This window comes from Eschrichtius robustus, chromosome 3 (genome assembly GCF_028021215.1).
Source record: "Eschrichtius robustus isolate mEscRob2 chromosome 3, mEscRob2.pri, whole genome shotgun sequence".
NCBI classification, from domain to species: domain Eukaryota; kingdom Metazoa; phylum Chordata; class Mammalia; order Artiodactyla; family Eschrichtiidae; genus Eschrichtius; species Eschrichtius robustus.
The window spans coordinates 117,024,275-117,038,264 of record NC_090826.1 but is presented as its reverse complement, the minus strand read 5'-3'; positions in this window follow the sequence as shown (position 1 = coordinate 117,038,264).

Genomic DNA, 13,990 nt, shown 5'->3' with positions numbered 1-13,990 from the left:
TTGAATTTGGACCTGGGGGGAACAGGCAGTGGGAGGAAACAACGAGGAGAAAACAGATCCCAGTTCAAGCCCAGGTGTGTAGAGGGGAGAGTGAGAGAAGTAGCTGAAGGTGTAACAAGAAGGCTGGTGGTTAGACGTCAGGAGAGACTGCCTGAAGAAGTCAGGGGAAGAGTGACTCACGTGTGGGGAGCACTCCACACAGAGGGCAGCCTTGCCCTGGGGTAGGAGTGGATGAGAGATGACTTGGGATGTAGGAAGCACCTGTTCCTCGGTCCCTAAGTTGGAGTATCGGGGTTATCTTCTGCCTTGCCCTCTGCAGGACACAAGGTGAGGTCGAACACAGCCCCCGGAACTTCAGGGTCTGCGAACTTCTGGCACTGGGCTCTCCTAGTTTTCACTGCCCACCCTCACCCGCCCTGGCACCTCCCACTACTGCCCGGTCCTTCCAAGGCCCTGGCTCTGGTCCCCGTAGCCAGGCCCAACACTGGAAGGGACTGTGCCCTTCCTCTGCCCACACAGCCTAGTGGGGGGGTCCCCGGCCTCGCCCCGCATTTGGGCTAGTGTGCAGCTCCAAGGGCACTGCTGCATGCACATCTAGGGCTCAGACAAAGGAAAGGGTGGACAGGACACCTGGGGCCCATTCCTCACCTGTGTCCTGCATCCCTGACCACCCTCCCTGCCCGGGACATTGTGGAGGCTCTGGGAGTCTACCTCCTCCTCCACCTCCTCCACCGTGGACCTCAGGCTCCAGGACATCAGCCAGTGTAGACACCAGCTGGTCCTTTGATCTGGGGGGGCCTGGTCGGGCTCCTGCTTCCTTTGAACACAGCCGGTGGTGCCAGCTTGGATCAAGGCCCTTGGGGTAAGAAGAGCAAAGCAGAGAGTGAGAAAGACTTAAAAGTAGGAGGTGGGAAGGCCGGGGGGACTGGGCTGGGGCGTGGGTTGGAGAGAAAGTCATAGATCGGATAGGGGGTCCGCAAAGGGCAGGGTGGGTGGCTCTGAATCAGGTGTTCGGTTGGTGTGGGAGGATCTGGGAAGGAGGTGTGTGTGTGTGTGTGTGTGTGCGTGTGTGTGTGAGAGAGACAGAGAGAGACAGAGACAGAGAGAGACAAAGAGAGCGTCAGAGAGAGGCAGAGGAGGGCATATCCTTGCGTGTGTGTGTGTGCACGCGCATGCACCTGTGTGCTCGTCATTGACTGAGGGGGACGTGACTGTGTGGGGTCCTGTGTGTGGGGAAGAGACCGTGGGAAGGAACCAAGGTAACTCCAGAGGGGGGATGTGTGGTCAGTGTAGTAAAAATCAGTTCTTTGTGTACCAGTGCATGTTAGTACCCCGCTGTGTGTGTGCGTGGGTGTGTGCGTGCGTGTGCACGTGTGGCCGGTGGGGAGGACGTGTGGGGCCGGGTGGGTGTACGTGAGAGGCCCTGGGAGAATGTGTATGTGCACAGGGAGGGGGTGGGGACGCCGCTCAGCTGCAGATGGGCTTTCAAGGTCTCCAAGAAACAGTTTTGTTTCCTAAGTGACTGGTCTCCTGGGGCCTCCAGCCCAGACTTGAAGGTTGTTTCAAGATCATGAAAGAGAGCGAGGGAGGGAGAATGGGAGGGCAGGCAGCGCTGGGAGCTCTAGCACTGCCACCCCACTGGCCCCCTGCCCGCCCCCTCACCCCACTTCTCTGCCCCAGTCCCGACCTGGGCCCAGGTCCCCAGCCCTGCTCTCCCTCTTCCTCCTTTCCCACTGCCAGCCCGCTCTGGGCGGCCTCGCTTCTCCCCGCTGTCACTCCCTCTGAATCACTTCTCCCCTTCTTCTTCAGGGCTTGTGGTCTTGCCACCGCGGCCAGGCCCCCAGGGCCTTCTGGGGGGAGTGAGTGAAAAACTTCTCCCTCCATGAGGAAGCCGTCTTGAGGTGGTAGGATGGACGGGGAGCCTGGAAAGGCCTGGAGTGGCCGTGACAAGTGTCCCAGAAAGGTGCCTCTTCCTCTCCAGCCCTCCCTCCTTGTACTTCCCGCAGGTTGCAGTGACCGTGTGGTGGGCAGAGTGGCTGTCCAGGTCCTGCTGCTGCCTCCGTTTCACCACTGGACCACAAGGACCATGTTGGATTTTCTCTCGCACTTGCTCTCCCCCTTTACATCTGCACCTGTTTTCTTTCTGGTCTTTCTTTTCAAGCTACACAAAATGCGTTCTAAAAGCCTCTTCCTCTGTCTCTCCTTGTTTCTGTCATCTTTAATTTTTCCTCCTGATTTTTCTTATTATCTTTTTTATTGTTAAAACCACATTATAAAGAATTCGGGGGTGGGGGGGGGGGTTGGCCTAGAGAAATGGGAGGTTGGTGTTTTGTTGTACTTTGGTTTCCTGTGGCCGGTATGAAGGCTTATGTTTGTATGTCAATGGTAATTATCTGGTAGAGAAGAAGAAACTGATAATTCAGAAGAGACAGAGATAAATTCAGGAATTAAGTCCTTCAGAGTGAGGATAGGATCCAAAGCGCAAAAGGAAGTCCCGGGTTACATGTTTGATTGTAACAAGGAAACAAAAATAACTAAGTGTCTTTCTTCCTTTTGATTCAATGTAAAATTATGCTTCCTGATTGAATTTAATTTTTTCATTAAGTTTGTCATATTAAAGTAACTAAACAAGGAGGCCATTAGATTGAGGTGGCAGCCTATGTAAGCAGACCAAAATCCAAACCCAAACATGTAAATGCCTCAAGATCATGAAATCAAAATGCTAAGGACAACCAATTCTAGGCTTTAAACTACGGTCATTAAATAATTTCCATCCTTTTCTTCCACAGCTTCTTTATATAAGTCTTTCTCTTAGCTTCTTTTAGCAAAACACTCCTAACCACTTCCAATTTGGTGGATTGGAATGGATTTTTGCTCAAATAAACTCTTAAAATTAAAAAAAAAAAAAAAAAAAAAAAAAAAAAAGAATTCAGAAAATAGAGAAAAGAGCACCCAGAAGAATTTTCCTCCATCTCTCTGCCTCTGCTCCATGCCCACCTCTTTTGGCCCCCTTTACTGCTCTCTGGGTTTGGATAGCTCCATACCTGTGTCCTAGACGCACAGTGGAAGTCGGAGGGAGGAAAAGGAAAGGACCGGGGTGTGGCCCAGGGGGAGCGTGTCAATCCTCCTCCTTGAGCACGATGGCCCAGAGCTGCTCTGTGCCCGTCTTCCCACTGTCCTACCAGCGGCCCACACCACGGTCCAACGCAAAAGGCACATGTCTGCAAGACAGGCCAGCGAGGTTGGTCTCAGTGGGACCACTCATGTGACCTTGGGCAAGAGGCATCCCCACTCTGGCTTTGCTTCTTCATCTGAATAACGAGGAGCAGAGCTAGAAAATCTCTGAGGTCCTTTTGCAACTCTGATGACCCCCAAATTCCAGGCTACTTCCTCCTCAGCTCATGGCTCAGCTCAGGTAAACGGGAAGATGTACCTGTGGTTCTATCTCCAACCACCCGTTGGAGACCAGGGTTCAAAAGGAGATATAAGGGGGCAGGCACTCCTATTTTGTTTATCAGTGTGACCCCCAGAAATGGGTCTGATCCCTTCAACTCTTAGCCTAGAAGCAAGGAATGGCTCAGGGTTTGGGCAAAGACTACCCTGGCTTCTTACAGAGAGCCTGTGTGGGAGGGGGAAGGGTCTGACTGTCTTCTGGGGAGAAGGGCAGGGCTGGGAGTGAGGTTGGAGAAACTTGACATTTCTTGGCTGGCATTTGATCCACAAACAACAGATGGGTCTGTTTCCAGAGATTCTTCAGGCTGGGAAAAGTCTGTTAGGGGTCATGGGGAAGATGGGGTTAATGGGCCCCGCTGAGTGTTGGGGGCAGGGGTCACAGCTGGGCCCTCTAGGGTTCCTGTTTGCCTTTGATTCCATCTGGGCAGGGAGGGAGTGGCCCCCAGCCCCCTGAGGCAGGTTTGCTTTGGCCCGAGATCTGACCCAGCCACCGGCCCAGAGCTCCCCACCTCCCTGCTCCCCCTATCAAGAGGCAGCCCGGTTCCCCCTTAGCCTCCTCCTTTCTACCTCCTTCTTCCCTAACCAGGCCCCCTCCACTTGGCCCAGGATACAGCTCTGCTTGTCTGCCTGTCCCCTTTGGCGTTCCAGACGCCCGGCTAGGACAAGATGCCCTGCAAACATCTGGCAAGCAGGGCCGAAAGCTTGCTCCACACAACGAGCTCTCCTTGGGACCTTGGGGAGCTCGGCTTCCACTGTGCCTTGGTTTCTCTACAAGTCCAGGATCCTTTCACTCTCGTGCTCCTGTCTGGATATTCTCAGCCTTGTCCCTTGGGGAACCCGAGTGCCCCCACGGATGATTCAGTCAGTGGTGTGGGCTCACAGTCAGTCCAATGAATCCTTCAGACTTTCTCCCAGTATTTCTGGAGCACTTACTGTGTGCCAGGTTCCGTGCAAGGTACTGGAGAGACTGTTACAATCAAGGCAAATAAGGTTCCCATCCTCATGGTCCTTTTGTCAGAATCTCATGGCCTTTTAGTCACCAAATCCCTCTACCCCATCCCTTGACCTGGTCTTCCAAGGGCAGCTCTGAGCCCTCGGGGATGCCTCATTTCCTCTAGCTCCCCTCACTTCTTTACTTTCATTTATGCTAAGTGAGATTGGGTGGGCCTGGGCTCTGCTTCCCACCTGGGCGATTCTCCCATCCCAAAGATGCAGGAGCAAAGGCTGGGCCATGGAGCACTAGACTTCACCCTGAGCTGGACCAGAGGGAGAGCAGAAGCTTGCCAGACAGGACTCACTCCACCATGAACTAGACGTGTGAACCTGAATAAGTCCTTTACCTCCCATCAGTAGAGTGAGGGGGTGTACTGGGTAGTATACAGCTCACCTCTAGCTGTATACTAATAACCCACGCCTGGGCCTCACCCTAGGGATTACGTTTTAGCTGGTCTGAGGTGGGACTCAGCCATCAGTAACTTTTAAAAGCTCCCAGATGATTCCACGTGCAAGCAGAGTTAGAACCAATCATGTCTAAGAGCTCTAGCTCATCAGAGCTAACAGTTAATGAGGCACCATGCTAAGCACTTTAGCACTTCCCATGAGTTACTTCATTTCATTCTCATAACAACTCTTTTATAGATGGGGAAACTGAGGCATGAAGACCCCAAGACGCTTACCCAAGTAAGGCAACTGGGATTCAAACCCAAGCAGTTTGGTTCTAGAACCTGCACATATAACTTCTGGGTTACAAGGATGCAGAGAAGGAGCTGCTCTATCCCCAGGAGCACACGGGCAGAATCCTCCAGGCTGCAATGGCGAGAGAGAGGAATGCCCCAGGAGATACAGGGAAGGAAAAGTACAGTTCAGGACTTGGCAATTGATTGTACGTCTGCTGGCTGCACACTGTTGTGTTTAGAGGGTGGTGGGAGCTCGGAGAAGGAAGAGATGGTTCTCAGCTGGAAGAATTAGGAGGCCCGCAGGGAGGAGGTGGCATTCTAGTTGGGTGTTGATGGATAGGTAGGATCCAGTTCTGGCTCAGAGAACCAGAGAGAGCATGTTCCGGGTAGAGGAAACACAATGGGCGCAGGCACAGAAGACTGAAGCACCCAGTGTGCAAAGAAACAAGGGAGCTGATACTGGGAATGGGTGTGGGAGCCATTTCATGGGGGGGGGGGGGCCTTGAACACCAGACTAAGTGCCATTCTAAAACGCCAGTGTTTCCTAAAAGCCTCTGATGATAATAATCACTTCGGGGGCTTATTGCAAATACAGGAGAGCAAGCACATCTCTTAGAAATTCTGATCCATAAGGGCAGGGGTGGAGAGTGGGAATCTGTATTTTTACTGCCAAGCAAATTTGAAAAATATTGTTATAAGCAACATGGAGCCACTTCAGATTTTTGAGCAGGGGAGCGATGCTCTCGCAAGGTTCACTGATTGCGGGGGGTGTGTGTACATGGACCGAGGGGTTGGGCTGGAAGGGAGAGACAGGTAGGAGATTACGGCAAAAATTTAGCAAAGAGGTGATAAGGGTCTGGAGCAAGAGAGTGGCAATGACAATGAAGAGAAAGGGACTTTGGGAGGTAGAATTTCAGGATTTGGCAATTGATTGTACGTCAGGATGAGAGAGGAAGGAGCTGGAGATGGGGGTGGTTACTGGTGCAGAGTTAGCTAAGATAAGGGTATGGAAGAAAGGAGGTTGTGTGGGAGAGAAGATGCACATTTGCCCCGGGGCATATTCAGTTTGAGGTGTTACTGGCAGGGTTTCCAGGTGAAGGCGCTCAGTGGGTGGTGAATTGGGGACTGGAACTTGGGAGGGAGGGCAGGCTGTGGAAGTCACCTGCACAGAGGTGATCACTGAACCAGGAGCACCAACTTATCTTGGACAGAACCTTGGGTAACATCCGGTGTAGAGAAGGAGGATCCAAAAGATGGAGAAGTAGACAAGCCAGAGAGATGGGGGAACTAGACCAAGTAGGAGGCCTGGAAACCGAAAGAGGAAAAAGTTTTAAGGGGCAAGGAACTAACAGCTTCAGATGCTACAGGAGGCCAAGGGGAAATGAAAGCTGCTCACTTTTGGGGGAACTCAGAAGTTACTGGTGTGACCTTTAAGAAAACCATTTCCATAGAGGGTCGAGTTTGGAGATAAAATTGTGAAGGGATAAGGAGTGTATGGAAACTGAAGCAGGCGTGGAGGTTACCCTCTTCCAAGAGGAATACAGGAAGTGGAGGGAAAAAGACAGTGGGAAACAGAGAGCAGAGGGGGTGGGAACCAGGGGACAGACATGGCTCACTTAGAAGAATCTCCCCGCCTCTATTTGCTGCAGGTCCTGCTCCGCCATGTGCCCTAGCTTTGATCATAGCCAGGCACCGTGATACCTACATTCTCACTTTATCTTCACAATAGTCCTCAAAAAACATAAGGTCAAGACTGTACTAATTCTCATATTCTACACGGTGAAACCAAGGCTAGAGGAAGTCAGTAACAGGATGGAGGCAACACAGCTGGTAGAACCAAGTTCAGCCAGACCTATGTTGTCTGATTCTGGAATCTCAGCCCCAAAGTTTTTGACTAAGTTGAGAGCACAGAAGTTTTACTTCATATGCCTGAACGCCTGAAGCTAAGCGGTTTCATCCCCCAACGTGGGGGTCTGCTCTGTCTAGTCACCTGCCCCCAGGGACATCTAGTTCAGAAGCTGGCATCCTCAGCACCAGCGCTCGGTGCCTCAGTGCCCTCTGGAGCAGGCAGTCCTGCCCACCTGGATTCCCATCACGCAGGACCCGCACCCTTGTCGTTCCCCAAGACACTGGCTCCTCGGGATTGCCGTTTGTCCTGTGCAGAAGCTGCATGGCAACGTAGTCAGGAACTACTGTGGAGTCAGAATGCCTGGATAAGAAACCCAAATCTACCACTCACTGGACAAAAGTTTAGCTTCTCTGAGCTTCAGTTTCCTTATCAGCTCTAATTCATAGGGTTATTTTGAGAATTCAAATGCTCGACGCATGGTCGCTACTATATTTTCTGCCCTTGCTTTTCCATGTCCTGGTCTTGGGACTGCAGTTTCTTCCTTAGCTGAGCCCAGTCTCCAGCACACTTTCTCCCCAGAGGACAAAGCTCGGCCCTTCCCAGGCTGCCCAGGAAGCCAGGATGGGTTGTCTGCTGAGGGATGGAAGGTTAGGGCTCCGAAATAGGAGGAGAAGCTTTCTGTCAACTGTGGATGGTCTGTTTGTCTGTGGAGTGTCAGACAAACTCCAGAGGGGGCAACAGCGCCCACCGTGGAGGCGATCCGGCCACGAGAGAAAGGACCCAGCTTCCCTCTCTCTCCGTCACCCATTTGCTCCCTCGCTTCCTCAGTTGCTTGGCACTTATCTGTGGCGCTTCTCCTCCTTGCCAGGCACTGCGCTAGGCATGAGGGCAGAGCCAAGAAGAGCCAACGGTGGCCTTGAGCGGCTCGCAGCCAGGATGGAGAGGCAAATATAAACCAGGCCTGGGACAACAATGCAGAGTGGAAAACGCCATCAAAGGGCTGAGGACAGGTGCTGTGGGAGCAGGGGAGGGCACGTCAGCATCAGGACCCCCGGCCCGCTCCCCCCCCCCGGGGTGAGCTCCTTCATCCTCACCATCCTATCTGTTTCTTTGTTTTTGTAGTCTTTATCTCTGGCTTTGTTTTCCCTTCTCTTTTCCAACAGAGAGCCTTTGGAAAAATTCCACCCTTGTTTCAGTTGGACTAGGGAAAAGGGCATTTGTCTACTCTTTGGCCAGGAGAACCAAGGGGTGCCAGGTTCCTGGAGAGTCCAGGTGTGGACAGTGGGGTGCCGGGGCTGCGGGGAGGAAGGCTTGGAGAGCACGCAGCACCGGGGCAGGGAATGGTGACAAGCAGGGGCTGCATGCTCCGGTACCCTCTTCCCAGAGCTTGCCTCATATCCCCCATCCTCTGTCCTGATTGGAGGGGAGAGTTAAGGCCCCCGTCCATCTCAGGGAGCCCTGTGAACCCCGCTTTCAGTCCTCTTTCCCCACCCAGGGTGCTTGGAAGGGCTGGGGCCCCAGAGGTGGAAGTGAGCCTTTGATATTGGCAGCTCGAGGGCTGTGTATGTGTGCGTGTGTGCACGCGTGTGAAATTCCTCTCGCCCATTCCTCCCCTCACCCCACCCTCCACACCACACACACACACACACACACACACACACACGCACACACACACGCTCCTCTTATTGATTCCTCTTTTCCTGAGCCTCAGCACTGCATTCATTCATCGAACAAATATTTATTAAACACCCATTTTGTGCCAGGAGCTGGAGATACACTCGTGGGAAAAGACTGTTATTTCAAAAGGTTGCATAGGCACCAGGAGTGCGTGCATATGTGTGTGTGTGTGTGTGTGTGCACATGTGCGTATATGAGCAAGTGTGTGAGGGTGAGGGGAGCAGGAGGGAGAAGAATGTTAGCAGCTTGAGTTCAGGAGACAAGCGGCTTGCACTTGCATCCGGGTGCTACCATTTGCTAGCCTGGTGGCCTTGGGTAGGGGATATACCCTCTCCTGGCCTCCTGCTCCCATCTGCAAAACAGGTGGCAACAGGACTCAGCCCTCGTACCTGTTGTGAGGAGCGGGCCGAGGGAGTGAGTGCATGTGTGCCGGGTGTGCAGAGCAGTGCCTGGCGCACAGCAGGTGTTCAGTAAGTCTTAGCAACCGCTGGTGCCTCCTCCTCACCTTGCTCAGAGCTGGGTGTGGGCAAACTTGGGAACGACCTGTTCTCCAAATCTGTCTCCTGCTCACTGACTCAGAGGCAGTCAGCAGGCGCTTACCACCTTCTGCCCCCAGAGGCTCATCTACAACACGCAGCCTACAAACCTCTGTCTAGCCATACCGCTGCCATCTTCTGCCCTTGATCGGTCCCACTCCCCCACCCCAGCTGCTTGTGATGGGGAAGAAGTGATGTCACACAGTGGGAGCTGCCTCAGCCCCGTGCCACCCTCCAGACATAGGTCTGCACCGGCAGCTCCCTCTCAGCTGGCTGGGAATGGAGGAGAGAGGTGTGGGAGCATCTGCGGTGGAGCCCAGGCACCCAGACCTGTGGGACTGGGGAACAAGGGACTTGTCAGGGGAGGGAGGATGAGGGGGTTCCAGCGGAGAGGGATCCATCCACGGCCTTCCAAAGTGGGAGGCAGCTGGCACTAATCCTGGCTTTAGAAATGGCAGGGCTTCCTCCGGAGTCAGGGCTAGGCCAACAATGGCGTGGTGGGTTCTCTGTTCTTTTTCTTCTTCTTCTTCGTCTTCTCCATTTTTTGGCCATGCCACGCGGCATGCGGGATCTTAGTTTCCCGACCAGGGACCAAACCTGCACCCCCTGCAGTGGAAGCTCGGAGTCTTAAACGCTGTACCGCCAGGGAAGTCCGTGGTTTCCCTGCTCCTGAACAGCTGTGCCGCCCCCTTGGCATAGGGTTCGAGAACTGGGGAAGGAGTGTGGGCTCAGCCAGGGCTAGAGGAGGGTTCAGGGAGTAGATACACACACATACACACACACACACACGATCCCCCACGAGGGTGCAGATGCCTGGCTAGGAAGGAAGGAGGGAGAGGGTCTGGTGTGAACGTGTGTGGGTGCGGGAGGTAGCTTTGTGGTGGTGTGAGTGGGTCTGGGTGTGCATGCTATCTGTGTGTTTCTCTTTTGGTGCACCCAGGTCCCTGCGTCTGCATCTCTGTTTCAGTGTGTCTCTGCATGAGTTGGATGTCAGGGTAAAGGTAGGTTTTTTGCTCCATCTCTGTCTTGTCTCTTTACTTGAGGCCCTCAGCAAGTCAGCAGAGAGAATTTTCCCTTTTGGGAGGGTGGGAAAATATGGCTCATTGGGGCAGTAGGGGTCAAGGCTTTCATAAACACACACAAAGCACAGGACATTCTTGTGTGTGATCCTAAGCTCCCACCAAACTGGGATTTATACACATTTAAGAGAAAGAAAGCCAAGGACTACAAGTGTGTCTGTGACTCTTCTGTAAGTCTAATGTCTGGTGGGTATGTGTGCTCGTTTCTTGGGTGTGTTTGTCACTCTGTCCCCAAGGCACTGTCCGTATCCATAGACGGGTGTATGTCTGCACATACGTGCTGGTCCATGTTTGCCTTTAAGAAGCCATTTAACAGAAGAAGCGCCGGCTCCTCAAACTCAGACAACCCGAGGTTCAAATCTGAGTTTAGACAGTAACTAATCCATTAACTTTGGACACGTTCCTAAACTCCTGTAAGCCTCAGTCTCCCCACAGGGGTGATAATAGCACTAACCTCACGAGGTGCTGGGAGGATTAAATGAGATCACGTTACACACCTGGCACAGGTGAGAATATGTCAACAGCCCCATCTGTGAATGTGCCTCTCTGAGAAAAATGTCTCCACGGTTGTGACTGTAAAGTATGACATCTCAGCCAGATTATCCACTCCTTTAGGGCACAGTGTGGGTCTTATTATCTTTAAGGACTCAGGACACCTCAGTGCCTTGTATATATTTCATCTTAGGGGAAGTGAGTTAAATAAGCCTGGGAAACATAGGCCTGGTGTCTGATGTATGCCCACCCCTGGTGGTACAGGGAGGGCGAGTTGGCTGGTGATGGCATAGTGACAACAGCCCCCCATGATCACTATCGCCCGCTTCACTCACATCTCTGCAACCCCAGGCTCCCTCCCTTATGGCTGATGAGGCTGGCCCAAGACTCATGGAAAGGCCGCCTTCCTCCTTTCTCTGCTCACCCCACTGCAGGCATCAGCCTCGGTGCTGGGTAAGCCTGGGTGGAGTTTTTATGGACCAGATCGGGAGGGTACAGGAGAGCTCTCCATTCCCGATGATATATCCCTCCTCTGCAGCATGTGGGTGTGCTGTGTGTCTGTGCATCGCTCTGTTGGGGGTGTGACGTCTTTCTGTATGAAGCTTCTCTGTGTTATTGTAGGTACATGCGTGTGCTACTGTGTGACGCGCCTCTGCCTGGGGTTTGCTCTCCTCCCCCAGTTTTCCCAGTTACATAAGCATCTGAGGGGCTACTCAGGCCTGGGCAATGGGCTCCCCCTGCTGGCAGCCTCTGGAACTCACAGCCTGGGGAGGGGCACATGCAAGAGCGGGTCTCCCAGGGCCTCATTCCCACTGGAGAGGCCAGCCCAGCCCTCAACGGCTGCCTGCCCTTGGCTCCCTCCCAGCCCCAAGCCCTAGGGTGTTCTCTGCTCCCTGAGTGTCCCTCTCATGACACTCATTCTGGGGGATGGTTATTACTTGCTTGTGGTACAACTCTCCGGCACGACTGTATGTTCCCTGAAGGAAACATTTCTGCCTGTTTACCTCTGCATCTCCAGTGCCCTGCATGCGGTGTGGCCCCATCGGTATTTTTGTATGTGCGTGTGTGCTTCCACAGCATGTCCATTTTTTGGAGACATTTTTATTGAAGTATAATTGATTTAAAATGTTGTGTTAGTTTCTGCTGCACAGCAAAGTGAATCAGTTATACACATACATATATCTCCTCTTTTTTAGATTCTTTTCCCATATAGGTCATTACAGAGAATTGACTAGCGTTCCCTGTGCTATACAGTAGGTCCTCATTAGTCATCTATTTCCAGTCGGTATTTGTTCAATAAAAAGGTTATAGGGTGAAGAGGCTTGGGAAGAGAGACGGGGGTGGTGAGGGAAGATTTGGGGTTTTGGGGACAGATAGGCCTGAGCTCGTCATACCATGGCCACTTAAAAGCTGTGTGGCCTTGGGCAAAATGCTTAACCCCTCTGAACCTCAAGTTTCTCATATGTTAAATGACACCATCTGGCACAATATGCTGTAAAGACTGGCAGTAATGTCCCAAAAGGCCTTATTGTACAGGCATCTGTGAAATTGAACAAAGGAAACAAATCAAAATGGAGTCAGGAAGCCATGAAGGGAGGTCTCTCATGCACTCATTGCTCACCACAGCTTACAGATCCCAGCAGGAAGAAGGAAGCCTTCCTTTTGACCCAGCAACAAGCTGCCCATCACTTGCAGCCAATAAAAATTCCCTGCCACGGCCTGCCCTCCTCTCCTCCCATTTCTTCCTAAAACCTAGTAAAACTTGACCTTCCCTTTGTCTCCTTGGCCTTGCCTGTGGTTCACCATAGTTTGCTTGTCCCGAATTGCAATTCCTGTGCTGTTCACGGATAAACTTATTTTGGTTAGCTTAAGACCTTGTTGTTTCATTTTTATTTTGTTTTATTTTTTAACATCTTTATTGGAGTATAATTGCTTTGCAATGGTGTGTTAGTTTCTGCTTTATAACAAAGTGAATCAGCTATACATATACATATATCCCCATATCTCCTCCCTCTTGCATCTCCCTCCCACCCTCCCTATCCCACCCCTCTAGGTGGTCACAAAGCACAGAGCTGATCTCCCTGTGCTACGTGGCTGCTTCCCACTAGCTATCTATTTTACGTTTGGTAGTGTACATATGTCCATGCCACTCTCTTACTTCGTCCTAGCTTACCCTTCCCCCTCCCCATGTCTTCAAGTCCATTCTCTATGTCTGCGTCTTTATTCCTGTCCTGCCCCTAGGTTCTTCATAACCATTTTTTTTTTTTTTTAGATTCCATATATATGTGTTAGCATACGGTATTTGTTTTTCTCTTTCTGACTTACTTCACTCTGTATGACAGACTCTAGGTCCATCCACCTCACTACAAATAACTCAATTTCGTTTCTTTTTATGGCTGAGTAATACTCCATTGTATATATGTGCCACATCTTTTTTATCCATTCATCTGTTCATGGACACTTAGGTTGCTTCCATGTCCTGGTTATTGTAAATATTGTTTCATCTTTAAGGGTGACATTTCATGACAACCATTAAGGGATCCGAAGGAGATGAACCCCCTGGAACTGCATGCCCTCCGCTCCTGTGAGATGTCTTCTTTGGTTCACAAGCCTCCTCTCAGATTCGAGCTCCCTCTTTTTGGTTGAGTTCTCTGACTTTATTCAGGACCTGTTTTCCTGAAGGCATTGTCCTTTTGGTGAGTACTTGTTTGTTTTTCTGAACTTCTAAGTTAACATTATGGGATCCCATAAACACTCTCAGGATGGCCCTTCCTTTGGGACCCTGGCCCCATTCTGTGTTTAAAAACTATGGTCCCTCCTCATTTGCATTTTTAATGACATGGACTGACCTAACCAAAGATAATTTAGAACTTCAATGGCCATTATGGCGAAGCTTCAATCTCCCCAAATTTGTTTCTCTCAGAACTAAACTTGAGGACCACAACTCTAAAAGACAACAAATTGAATGGGTACCTATTTCAGTTGACATCTTGAGGCTTTACAAAAAAACCTTTCTAAATTGACAGAGGTGAATAAACCATTACAAGAAGATTAAAACACATTGGAAGCCTCTTCATCCTCTTCCCCTACCGCACGTACTCCACCTCCTTTGTACCCACCACATCCTCATTCCAACCCTCCCAGTGAATTTCCCTTTTTCTCCAAACCTCTCCCTCCTTTCTCTTCATCCGAACCTCTTAGAACCTGCTCCTTTAAAATCAGTCCCTC